This window comes from Macrosteles quadrilineatus, unplaced genomic scaffold (assembly GCF_028750875.1).
Source record: "Macrosteles quadrilineatus isolate MER2022 unplaced genomic scaffold, UCM_ALF_1.0 Scaffold_2__2_contigs__length_208266976, whole genome shotgun sequence".
Classification (NCBI taxonomy): domain Eukaryota; kingdom Metazoa; phylum Arthropoda; class Insecta; order Hemiptera; family Cicadellidae; genus Macrosteles; species Macrosteles quadrilineatus.
The window spans coordinates 57386091-57400471 of NW_026542595.1; the positions used below are offsets into that span (position 1 = coordinate 57386091).

Sequence of the window (14381 nt, forward strand, 5' to 3'; positions counted from 1 at the left end):
GGTTTTTTCGTAAAATAAAGGAAGAGTGCTCAAAGAATCACCCTGAATTTTTATTAGTGCCATGCTCGGACTTTTAAGTAGGCTATCGGTTTAATTCGATCTGAATTAGTAACACTTAACAAATATACTGTACAGCACTTGTGAATTTGGTTTCTTTCAAATATTTTAAGTGGAATTGTTCAACTGAAGTCTTGACAGATAATTCTAACGAGTCACTTACAGTAATAGACTGATAACGTAAATTGGCTCATGATTTATGATTGTCTCTGTGACATTCACAGAGTGTCAGGAACAATCAGCTTGTGCGTGTAGTCGCCGTGGATTTTGCCTATTTGGAATACATTTCTGCTATTGGAGCTTGTTGAAATATTAATTATTTTCTCATTTTAGATATGGATAACGAAAATTCCTTACTTAGGATATGTTTTGCCACTAAATAAAATAGGTGTTTATTAGATCACGGATCCATAATTAATTTAGGCTATGTAACATTTAGGGTTTACATTTTTTTCAGTAAAGGGCAGCTATCGTATAAACTGCAAGCCCCAACCCGGAGCACATGAAAAGAGCCCGAAATTTTAATCCCCCAAAAAGGTTTACTAATCTTAAGCATGGAAAGAGCCTGGGTCTCCACAGGTACCTGAGGAGGAGGACGCTGACTCGAGTTCTGCAATTGTGTTGTGTTTGGTTGGGTTAGGTTAGGTTAGGTTAAGTTAGGTTAGGTTAGGTTAGTTTAGGTTAGGTTAGGTAAACAGACTATATCTTTTAGTAATGTAAATATCATTTAATAATCTATATTTTAATAATGTATCTTTTAACATTGTATCTTTTAATATTGTAAATAAATTCATGTAGGCTATTTCAACTGTGTTATTGGTTCTTTCTCCTTTGAAGACTCGTTGTGAAAGTTCAAGGAAGAGCCCGGGCTCTTTTCGCACCGTCCTGGGAGGGGACCTTGGAGGCCCGGGCGCTTTTCAAGCGTCTGCCTGAGTTTTTGGGCTCTTTTCATGTGCGCCCTCCCAATCGTATCCCTTTCCTTAATCCAGTGCATCAATAAATTGTAATTTTTTATACTTATTTTTTTATGTTTTGTAAAGGTGAAGTGTTTCAGTATTCATATTCGACAAGGAAATTAAATGCAAACAGGCATTTCTTTAAGGGCTAATTAAGAAGTGGTAACATATTAGTATGTAGTTTTTTAAAATAAACAAGATGGCGATTTTACTGGTACACAAACTAAAATCAACTAATTTTGCATTTATAAATCCACTAGCCTAAGTCTTGTTAATAAAATATGGTAGGAGAAGGCCTACTGTCCTATTTTTGAAGGCTAGAAATAGGCCAATTTTCGTTAAATACAAAACTGTTTTTGTGTCAATTGAAACAACATGTTTCATCCTTTTGTCTATGAATATCTTTTTTTAATTAGGCTATGTTTTCTAAACGTGAAAACAATGATTTTATATTTTAAAACAGTAAGTTATCATCATCATAATAAATTACTTACGACTGAGTTTTTCATTCAGTGTATAATTACATTGCATTCTCAATATAAATTTATACAACTTTTCCTTGAATTTTCGCTTTGCAATATAAATATTTGTCCAGAACTAAACACCTTATGGGTCGCTGTGTCACAAGAATATTGAATGTAATAAATTGTACATAAAAAACCGGTGGTTCCGTTTGTCTCAAGGTTTAATTCGCTGTTTTCACGTGTTGCTGTCATTTTCTAGCAGTATATGTGGTTTTACATACATCGTTGGCTCACTTTTTGTTGAATCCTTTAATTTGTTTAATCCACTTAGCAGTTCCAATCGGGTTCTTTCAAGAATTTTAAAATCTCTGTTTAGGCAACAATCGGGATCAGAACTGTCGCCTCCGTCTGTGCGTAGTTTCTGGTATCTGGTCAACTCCGTCTGCCAGTAAAGTTTGTCAAGTTTCTCTTCTAACTCTAACCTCTGCATGATCTGTTGTCTAAGTCTCTCAAGGTTCGCTATGGACTCCAGTCTCTGACACTTGTCAATGGCGACGAAGGTGTCAGCAGATTTCACCGGGAGGTCTTTATCGTCATCCGCGGAAGACGCGGTACTGAGCGGTTGTGATTGGTCACTGTCGCTGTACTCTTGGTGCCTCTCTTGGGCTTCGGAGGGTTCCTTTTGTTTGCTTGGTGTTTGGTCGACACATATTTCCTTGGCCACGAAGGTGTCAGCAGATTCCACTGGGAGCTCTTCATCGTCATCCGCTGAAGACGCGGCACTGAGCGTTGTTTGTGATTGTTCACTGTCGCTGTTCTCGTAAAACCTCACTTGGACTTCGGTGGGTTCCCTTTCTTTGCTTGTTGTTTGGTCGACACATATTTCCTTGGCCACGAAGGTGTCAGCAGATTCCACCTTGAGGTCTTTATCGTTATCCGCTGAAGACGTGGCACTGAGCGTTTGTGATTGGCCACTGTCGGTGTACTCGTGATGCCTCACTTGGACCTTGGACTGTTCCTTTTGTTTGCTTGGTGTTTGGTTGACACACATTTCCAAAGCTTCTCGCAATTCCCGAATCTGTTCATCCTTCTCCGCTATTTTATTCTTATGTCTCCGGATGACTTCGCTGAAGTGTTCGTGCAAGTCTTCTCCTCGTGGTATCAGACTTTTAGCGATAACAGCGCAGTTGCAGTCACAGTCGTCCGCAGAGTTATCACTGCCATCATCACGATCATGGAAGTCTGTTTCATCTTTACAGTCGGATGTACCCAGTCGCTTCGTGCTTTTAGGAGCTTCAATCGAAATTCCCCGAGATTTACTTGTTAATTCTCTTATCAGACGATCCTTCTCGGAAAGAATATCTTGGTATCTACGAATGACTTCATTGAAGTGATGATCCAGGACTTCACACGACCTGACGTAATCTTCCTTGTTGTTTACGTAAATTTCTGATTCAAATTCGCCGTGTTTCCACTTGGGCAAACTGCTCAAGGAATATTCTTTATTTTCAATATTATGTTTATCTTTTTCCAAAGATTTAGTCCTCTTTAGTAACCTATCAAGGGTTTTTGTTGTCTTGTTCAGTTCTCGTTTCAAAGCTTCATTTTCACGTTTTAGGTTTTTTACGTCCTCCCTCTGAATTGAGTTTCTTGAAAATTTTCTTAGTAGTTCTTCGTGACTTCGGGGTGTAAACGTATGGGTTTGTTCTGCCTTGTCGTCTTTTTTCTCTTTTGATGAATCGTTTGTCATATTTGGAATTATAATATTACTCCAATTTTAGCAATACACGTACCTTTTTCTTAATTTGATTTTAATTGTTATGAAACGGACTAATTTGTGAAACAGATTTCAAAAACTTAATAATTTGCATAACCTCTTTTAGTCTGTTTACTAATAAATCTGCATTTTAATAATATAAAACACAAATTTGAGTAACATATGTACGTACAGGACAAGGGATGTTTTTTATAAACTTAGTTTACAAATGGTGTTAGGTTAAAACTTCCATTATATAAATGATTTTGAGATTTAACTTGTCCTAATTCAATGTAAGAGGCCTCCAATTAATCAGTATGCAAATTATGCTCTCATTACATTACAGCAATGTGCCGCCCTTTGTTGGTAGACATTATGTTTGGAAGAGATTCTTTATGGTAACAGTTAATGTCTCCAGGTCCACCATCCACTGGCCTAGTTTTGCACTACTTTCTCTGTTGACAAACCTCTTCAGTACTGTCTCAACTAGTGGAATATAATTTAATACGTTTTATATCATTCAATAAAAGTTGTTTTTCTATGTTCCTACAGCAATACCATTGTTTAATCAGGAATCTAATAATGTTTTGTCTTGTTTCAGGTAAATGTTATGCGAGTTCGACAAATATCGTAAGTTAAATTTTAAATTTCACCCCACTTTTTCTTCCCTATAAATAAAAAGTCACCTTAATTTTATTTCATTCAATATACTTGATATCTATTTAGGTACCGGTACTTGTTCTTTAATTTATAATTTATAAGCAACCAACGCGGTAAAAATGTGTTATAGACACTTGTTTCCGCAGATAGAGGTTTTGTGGAATTTCAACTTGTGAGATAGAAATGAATTCGTAGATACACATACTTTTTCACTGTAAGTGGTATGGATGTCATTTGGCTTACACTTAGCCTACACAGTGTCTCTAACATACAGCTTCTGCTACACCTACATAATGCTTTGGTGTCCTTCGCTATCGGGCAGTTTCATATTTTACAATCAGACAAAGGTTATTTGCTATTTTCATGTACCTCAGTGGTTTTGTTGTTTTATGGAAGTTTGACGACACCCCCTACATTATGATGTACTATTCATAGAACAGTATTAACTAGCAGTAAACTGTAGTTTGGACCAACTGAACGAGGAACCAACAGTAGTGTCGGCCGGGAAAACGAGGCTTTCACTGAGCTCGAAACCCACATTGCTGCAAGGTTATGTCGCGACGCGTGAGGCAATGCATTGTATTGTCTACTCCCTTCAACCCCAGGACCCAGGATTACCACTGTACAACCGAACGAGGATCTGTCAGTATTATCATTGGTTTGTTTTGGTTTACTGCTCAAGTGGCCACCATTGCTATAGCTAGCAATGGTGTTATGTTGTGAAACTACATCGCTAAGCACTGTAGTTTTACACTACTTAGTTAACACGATAAACCAAATGCAGTTCTCACAACTTGGATTACATTGCTGTATCGCATGACGCGTCGCGGTTCTAGATCATTGAACCAGCACCCATATAACTAGCACTGCACATTGTCAACTTCGTTTCGTTATATACAAAGATTTGAGATCATCTCTAGTTTTTAAAATAAATTAATTTTTTGAGGATCTTTCTTTTTGTCTCAAAATATAAATTTCTTTCAAACAAAATATAGATGAAGAGTGGTTGAAGATCTCGTCTAATCCGAAGGTTCGATTCTAGAAAAGGTAATTTTTCATAAAAATTATATTATGGATCTGAAACGTTATAAAATTAAGTAGAAATACAATCCTATGCTTATCTTCCTCTGTATATACTATGTCGTCAGTATTTTAATTAACCATGGTCAAAAGGATGGTTAAAAGTCGACGGTTTGATTCTATGAAACCACCCAGCCCATAATCCTCCTTACGCCACGTGATATGTCTCAATTGGTTAATTGTTGGTTATGGTGTCTTAAACACTAATTGGAAGTACTTAACTAAACCCGTGTTATAGCTTATCTAAAATTAATTGGCATTACCGCTAACCAGATCATAGTCAAAGAGATTATATGCATCTCTATCATCCCACAATGGCTGTGAACAGTATGCTGAGATAAAAATTAAATCATAATTAGGGCAGTGACAGTTATGTCCGTGTAAACGTAGATGCATATTGCATTAAGATTCGAGCATTTAAAGTATTTTACAAAAGATACATAATATGCAGTAAAGTTTTTGCACACTAAAACGCCAATTTTCCAACACTTATTGTTCGGTAACTCCTTATTTTTGCGTAAACAACCAAAACCAAGTGTAATTAGATAAACATTGGAGACTTTCCGCGTCTATAATGCGGTGTTTACTCAGAAGTGTCAAAGAACCTTGTGTGGAAATCAACGAAGACTCAGTGCTGACTGCATTGTACCATACTACTCGCACACTCTCAATATGCACTGCTGCACCCATGGTAACCTTAGAACCATTAGTTAGTAAAACCTTATACCTTTTCCTTACTCATTTTAAAAGTCCAATGTGTGTCGAATGTTTGTCGTTTGTGCGTTACCAAACTGGCTATTTGATCGTCATGGAACGTTTTAGGGAGTTGCTCTATATGTGTCTGGGGATGTTTGTGTGAAATTACAGTATTGAAAATACCACAGGTTTCCATTTTACGGCGTTCTAAAGTTCTAACCTTGTGGGGAGTAAGTTTGTTAACAAATAAATTTTCTGAAAAACAAAACATGATTTCTAGAGCTTCAGTAACACAGCTGTTGGTTTACATTCAACTAGCAATGTGATTTACTCTCAAATGCCAAATACTATGAACGATTTTATTAGCCCCATTGAGTAATATTTTATCCATTTAGAGTATATGTAACTATTTTTTTTTTATTTCGTTACTAATTAAATGTCAAATTTGTATATGTTGGCAAAGTTAAAAAATGCAATTACAATTATTATACATTTTATATTTTTACTATAATAAAATCTTTCTCTTTCGAGTCCTCTCCCCGTTGAAAAACACGGGTACAGCTAGTTCTGTATGAAAAAAAATTGCGAGTAAAATAACATATCATGTATTTTGTCGTCCTTTCCCGTTCAAATTCAAATAAAGCTCAGCAATGCACATGTTTCACAACCAGCGGCGTCATTTTCAGTTGCCGTTGTATTGAATGACTTCATCCATATAAACTAGTTTTCAAACCTTTCGAAATAATTGGTCTCAATATATAATAGTTTCCAACAAAATTGAGGTCAGCGATGAACCATGTATTACACGTTTGATTACTGTATTGAAATAAATTTATATGCAAAATTTAAATACATTTCAAAAGTTTGTGGAAGTTTAGCTGTTTCTGCTTCTATTTGCTATGTATCACACTTAAAAAGTCGTAGCGCTGACAACATTTCTCAAAAACCGGTTTAAAGACGTATTATTTTGAATTATCTGTACAATCATGTACTATTTTTTTTTAATGTACTAACAAATCTTCGTTGTATCATTGTAGGGAAGTCTCTAAACATAATGAGTTATTACCGTAACGTTCCTGGTGAAAGGAAATCATGTACGCTTGTTTGGTCAGTAACCCAAGTGTTATTTTTTGTACTTGTACTTCTAAAAAGCATTATCAGTAAAGGGAAGCCAGCGGTCGGCGACAGTGTTTCATACTTTGGGAGACATTAGCAAAAACAGACTCAGACTGACCTATATACAGAGATTAATGGCTAAGATATGGGCATTCCTCTCCCCCTTCCACCTTCCACCATGAGTCAAGTTACACTCTGATGACAATAGCTTTGTCAAATGTTCTCCATTCTGGTGTAATATACCAAATTAAAATCCAATGTTTCACTTCGTATTGTAGAAATATTGCGATATGCTGTATTTACCTTTGTAACTTGGGGTAAAATAGCCTTATATTGTAGCACACACATTTCATATGTCTGGAGACGGTGAAACAGTTAGCGTTGTCATAAGGTACAAAACTACTCCTCAGCATGATTCAATCACAGTAGCATTGACTTTATTATATCTACACAGTGTAGATATAAAGTCAATGACAGTAGTTAACAATCAATATTTGTATTTCTTTATCGGTCACCGGAAGTATTGTGGAATGCGTTGATTTTGTAAAGGAGTATTGTTTGAATATTGTTTATTTTTATTTTAGATATTGTTCTTAGTTTAACATTAGGGTATAGACCATTGCAGATAATAAGACCTAATTAGGTACTAATAAAAAAAACTCGAAAATTCAATACATTAAATTGAGCAAGAGTAAACTACATTAGATTATAAATAAACATTTGCCCAAGAACCTAGCTACTACTGTAGTAGAAATAGTAATGCAATGGTTCAAGGTGTGATCCGTAATTGACCGCTGACGTATGCAGTAACGCCGTTTCTACTGCTGAGAGCTGGCGTCAATACCCTAACACCCACACCGCCAGGCTCATAGTCACAAACAAAAATCGTATACAATCAGCTCAATGAAAATTGGTATATTAGATCGACAAGTATTTTGTAACATTAAATCAGTAATGTGTTTATCATTGTCTGGTGATTGAACTAAAAGCATACTGTTCGTAACTTTGCTCAGAAACCAAAAACTACTGGTAATAAGAACCACCATTAAAATCCGGCTGTATAATCAAAAGATTTCGGATTTAACCATCTCATCATGGGTAAACATTGCCATGGTAATCATTTGATTATTTTGAACCGACATTAGTTCCAAAAGTGTCAAAATAGTTTCTTCATTTGCTACCTTCAATTATTTTTTAAGGTATCTGCAGATTGATAGTTTCAACACAGCTTATTTATTGCACGTGGCAGACACTAGACAGAGGTCGTCGCCGCAATACTGTACTGTATAATATAACCGGTCAGCCACCTTCTCACATTCCACACAGTTACCGCCGCCCTCGGCCAATTGATAGCGAATAACCGTGAAATACTGTTTGTGGCCTCGGTAGGGATTCTAGACTGTTTTAATCTGATCCTCTTGACTTGTTTATCAAGGTCTCTAAGTTATTTACGGAATGACTTTCGTCAGTCATTAAACTTTCTGATGTTTATGTAGCTATGGATTACTTGCAACTTAAGCTGAAAACACTGAAATGCCAATAAAATAACTGCTTTTAGAACACCAAATGAGGGATAATCCTAAATGAGTCGTTGAATTTAAATTATTGGTTATTTAATGTGTTATAATAAAAACGAGTCAGTTTTGACAATACACGTTGTATGCTTTCTTCCTCATGTATTTATATGTAGGTTGAATCGTATCCCTTATCCTGCGAAATAGATGTTTGGAAGTGAAGTATGTACCAATTAGTACACGAGCCATCGTATGCACTATATTCTATGTATTGAATGTGTAGGAGGTGGTGTACAGTGTAATGTAGACTACAGTGACGTGCCGCTGGGACTGGTAGTGTAATTAACATGATGGGTGTCTGGTCCTTTACACTACATACTACCACTAGACACGTCAGTGTGGAAATGGTGTACAGTGTAATGTAAACTACAGTGACGCGCCGCTGGGACTGGTATTATAATTACCATGATGGATGTCTGGCCCTTTAAACTACATACTACCACTAGACACCTACGCCAGTGTGGAAATGGTGTACAGTGTAATGTAGACTACAGTGACGTGCCGCTGGGACTGGTAGTGTAATTACCAAGATGGATATCTGACCCTTTACACTACATACTACCACTAGACACCTACGTCAGTGTGGAAATGGTGTACAGTGTAATGTTAACTACAGTGACGCGCCGCTGGGACTGGTATTATAATTACCATGATGGATGTCTGGCCCTTTACACTACATACTGCCATTAGACACCTACGCCAGTGTGGAAATGGTGTACAGTGTAATGTAGACTACAGTGACGCGCCGCTGGGACTGGTAGTGTAATTATCATGATGGATGTCTGGTCCTTTACACTACATACTACCACTAGACACCTACGTCAGTGTGGAAATGGTGTACAGTGTAATGTAGACTACAGTGACGCGCCGCTGGGACTGGTAGGGTAATTACCATGATGGGTGTCTGGCCCTTTAAACTACACACTACCACTAGACACCTACGTCATTGTGGAAATTGTGTACAGTATAATGTAGACTACAGTGACGCGCCGCTGGGACTGGTAGTGTAATTAACATGATGGATGTCTGGTCCTTTACACTACATACTACCACTAGACACTTACGTCAGTGTGGAAATGGTGTACAGTATAATGTAGACTACAGTGACGCGCCGCTGGGACTGGTAGTGTAATTACCATGATGGGTGTCTGGCCCTTTAAACTACATACTACCACTAGACACCTACGTCAGTGTGGAAATTGTGTACAGTATAATGTAGACTACAGTGACGCGCCGCTGGGACTGGTAGTGTAATTAACATGATGGGTGTCTGGTCCTTTACACTACATACTATCACTAGACACGTCAGTGTGGAAATGGTGTACAGTGTAATGTAAACTATAGTGACGCGCAGCTGGGACTGGTATTATAATTACAATGATGGATGTCTGGCCTTTACACTACATACTGCCATTAGACACCTACGCCAGTTTGGAAATGGTGTACAGTATAATGTAGACTACAGTGACGCGCCGCTGGGACTGGTAGTGTAATTACCAAGATGGATATCTGACCCTTTACACTACATACTACCACTAGACACCTACGTCAGTGTGGAAATGGTGTACAGTGTAATGTAAACTACAGTGACGCGCCGCTGGGACTGGTAGTGTAATTGACATTATGGATGTCTGGTCCTTTACACCACACACTACCACTAGACACCTACGTCAGTGTGGAAATGGTGTACAGTGTAATGTATACTACAGTGACGCGCCGCTGGGACTGGTATTATAATTACCATGATGGATGTCTGGCCCTTTACACTACATACTGCCATTAGACACCTACGCCAGTGTGGAAATGGTGTACAGTGTAATGTAGACTACAGTGACGCGCCGCTGGGACTGGTAGTGTAATTACCAAGATGGATATCTGACCCTTTACACTACATACTACCACTAGACACGTCAGTGTGGAAATGGTGTACAATGTAATGTAAACTACAGTGACGCGCCGCTGGGGCTGGTATTATAATTACCATGATGGATGTCTGGCCCTTTACACTACATACTGCCATTAGACACCTACGCCAGTGTGGAAATGGTGTACAGTGTAATGTAGACTACAGTGACGCGCCGCTGGGGCTGGTATTATAATTACCATGATGGATGACTGGCCCTTTACACTACATACTACCACTAGACACCTACGTCATTGTGGAAATGGTGTACAGTGTAATGTAGACTACAGTGACGCGCCGCTGGGTCTGGTAGTATAATTACCATGATGGATGTCTGGCCCTTTACACTACATACTACCACTAGACACCTACGTCATTGTGGAAATGGTGTACAGTGTAATGTAGACTACGGTGACGCGCCGCTGGGACTGGTAGTGTAATTATCATGATGGATGTCTGGTCCTTTACACTACATACTACCATTAGACACCTACGCCAGTTTGGAAATGGTGTACAGTATAATGTAGACTACAGTGACGCGCCGCTGGGACTGGTAGTGTAATTACCAAGATGGATATCTGACCCTTTACACTACATACTACCACTAGACACCTACGTCAGTGTGGAAATGGTGTACAGTGTAATGTAAACTACAGTGACGCGCCGCTGGGACTGGTAGTGTAATTGACATTATGGATGTCTGGTCCTTTACACCACACACTACCACTAGACACCTACGTCAGTGAGGAAATGGTGTACAGTGTAATGTATACTACAGTGACGCGCCGCTGGGACTGGTATTATAATTACCATGATGGATGTCTGGCCCTTTACACTACATACTGCCATTAGACACCTACGCCAGTGTGGAAATGGTGTACAGTGTAATGTAGACTACAGTGACGCGCCGCTGGGGCTGGTATTATAATTACCATGATGGATGTCTGGCCCTTTACACTATATACTACCAATAGACACCTACGTCATTGTGGAAATGGTGTACAGTGTAATGTAGACTACAGTGACGCGCCGCTGGGTCTGGTAGTATAAATACCATGATGGATGTCTGGCCCTTTACACTACATACTACCACTAGACACCTACGTCATTGTGGAAATGGTGTACAGTGTAATGTAGACTACGGTGACGCGCCGCTGGGACTGGTAGTGTAATTACCATGATGGATGTCTGGCCCTTTACACTACATACTACCACTAGACACCTACGTCATTGTGGAAATGGTGTACAGTGTAATGTAGACTACAGTGACGCGCCGCTGGGTCTGGTAGTATAATTACCATGATGGATGTCTGGCCCTTTACACTACATACTACCACTAGACACCTACGTCATTGTGGAAATGGTGTACAGTGTAATGTAGACTACAGTGACGCGCCGCTGGGTCTGGTAGTATAATTACCATGATGGATGTCTGGTCCTTTACACTACATACTACCACTAGACACCTACGTCATTGTGGAAATGGTGTACAGTGTAATGTAGACTACGGTGACGCGCCGCTGGGACTGGTAGTATAATTACCATGATGGATGTCTGGTCCTTTACACTACATACTACCACTAGACACCTACGTCAGTTTGGAAATGGTGTACAGTGTAATGTAGACTACAGTGACGCGCCGCTGGGTCTGGTAGTATAATTACCATGATGGATGTCTGGTCCTTTACACTACATACTGCCATTAGACACCTACGTCATTGTGGAAATGGTGTACAGTGTAATGTAGACTACGGTGACGCGCCGCTGGGTCTGGTAGTATAATTACCATGATGGATGTCTGGTCCTTTACACTACATACTACCACTAGACACCTACGTCATTGTGGAAATGGTGTACAGTGTAATGTAGACTACGGTGACGCGCCGCTGGGACTGGTAGTATAATTACCATGATGGATGTCTGGTCCTTTACACTACATACTACCACTAGACACCTACGTCAGTTTGGAAATGGTGTACAGTGTAATGTAGACTACAGTGACGCGCCGCTGGGACTGGTAGTATAATTACCATGATGGATGTCTGGTCCTTTACACTACATACTACCACTAGACACCTACGTCATTGTGGAAATGGTGTACAGTGTAATGTAGACTACGGTGACGCGCCGCTGGGTCTGGTAGTATAATTAACCTGATGGATGTCTGGTTCTGTACATTAAAGTGTACAGTAAAATTGGTTTTAATAATCAAGGGAAGGAAATTAAGTTTCAACATTATCTTGTAAAAACAATTTCCATTGTCGTGTTACTGGGAGCTTACCACTAGACCAGCTCTTAGTAGAAGAGCTCGTGGCTTCGGAGCCCGAAATCGCGCCAACTACAATGGACTTTATCCATGTGATAATGCCGCAACCCTTTACTACTAGCCTGAAGTAATGTGTAAACACATTTCCAGGATGTGAAGGTGGACCGTGGTCGTAATTCGCACAGTACAGTGGTGACGTAGGCGTGCTGTGCGTGTTATCGATTGGCCTCAGTAGAGTAGCAGAGTGAGCAGAGTAGGTCACACCCTGCAGTCACTGCCACGTGTAGTCTCGTCAACCCTTCTGTCGAGCTAAATGTCGCTTCTATTTAGAACACACTTTACATTGCACTATTATCCACTATTATTACAGTACTATAATTCGTTGTTTACGTGTCCGCGTAATTCAGTTGAGATGCTATAATGTTTATGGATTTTAAACACCCTTATTTATCATTGTTGTACCATGCGCCTTAGTATGCTACTGTGCACTGATTTGATTAATATTTTGTCGATTTAGCAATACGGATATCGCTCAATAAATCACGTTAGTTAGATTCTTGACTAATTTGTTTCGAATATTACTTCTGGACCCATGTTCCTTTCGTTCTCTAAACTTGCTGATGATCCAGGCAAATAAATTGGTCCTAGTCATTTAAATTTAATTCAAAATGTCCCACACTTTATAAACTTGTTTTGCATTGGAGATTCGATCATATATACGGGAGCGTTTTGGTTGTTATGATTATTACAGTAAATAATAGCTGCGTCATTGGTACCAGTCGGATTTTCTAAGCTCTTTGTGCACACAGATAAGCTAGTTAAATAGCAGAACGTGTTATATCGATCCCTAACGGCAGGGAAACAACTTGGTAAACATGGTTTATCTAGCAGAGCACGCAAAGTTTAGTGTCGTCATTCGTGTAATAACTGCAGACCACTAGTACAGAGATAACGGTGACATTGACGGTGTGATAAGGCACAAGTCCCGGACCCGCTCGATACTGTAGTGCTCTAGTGCTGTTGTAGTGTTGCGGTGTTGCGGTGGCCCTATACACTCTCAGGTGTTAACTCTCATGTTTTCAATCCGATATCAATCTGAAGTAATCACGCTACGTGCCGCAAATACTGACAGATAATCTTCCTGTCCTGTCATGTCAAGACAGTCAGGTCCATACGCCGCCCGACTTAGTTTTTGCGTTCGTTACGCGTAGTTGTTCATCATAAAGATTTGTTACAATGTACGATGTGAAATGTCCTTTGTGAGACATTCCCTCGTACAGTATTAACTACAACTACGGTATTGATAATTGATCTAGTGTTGGCGGCGTCGGGTGTTGGCACGTCGCTGGAGCTGCAAGGTCGTATTTCAGCAATGCTAATCAATTGCCGGTAGAGTTCCGATCCATACCTTGAGACTCCACTTCCTCCGTCTCGTCGTCGTCCACCTTGGTCTTGGTCGTGCCCTCGTCCCTCAGTCTCAGCTCAGTCTGATTGTGGTAACTGTGCGTGTGGTTATATCGGCTTACCAAGTGTTCGGTGTAATGTGATTTCCCATACTAGTTCTGGTTATATAGTGGCTATAAAGTATTGTTTTTTATTATCTTTAGGCTTTAGTTAGTCATTTAAATGCAAAACCTTTAAAATTTGTGTTTTTTGGAAATTATTATAGGTGGTATTAATTTGGGTTTGATTTAAATACAATAAATAAATTTTTTACTATGCTTGTTAAATAAACGCATTTGTAATGAAAGCTATTTAAAGGTAGAGGGCTTAACTTGTAGTTTCCAAAAATGATGGTTAAATGATAAATTTTTCGTTTTAGTAGTTTTACTAGTATGTTTTCTGTGGTTTTA

General features: G+C 39.1%; 1 protein-coding gene across 1 annotated transcript in view; it reads left to right on the forward strand.

The window, feature by feature from the left end:
- Positions 1 to 14381, forward strand: part of LOC128986103 (ubiquitin-like protein 3) — an 83519-nt gene that overhangs the window by 49684 nt on the left and 19454 nt on the right. The window lies entirely within an intron of this gene.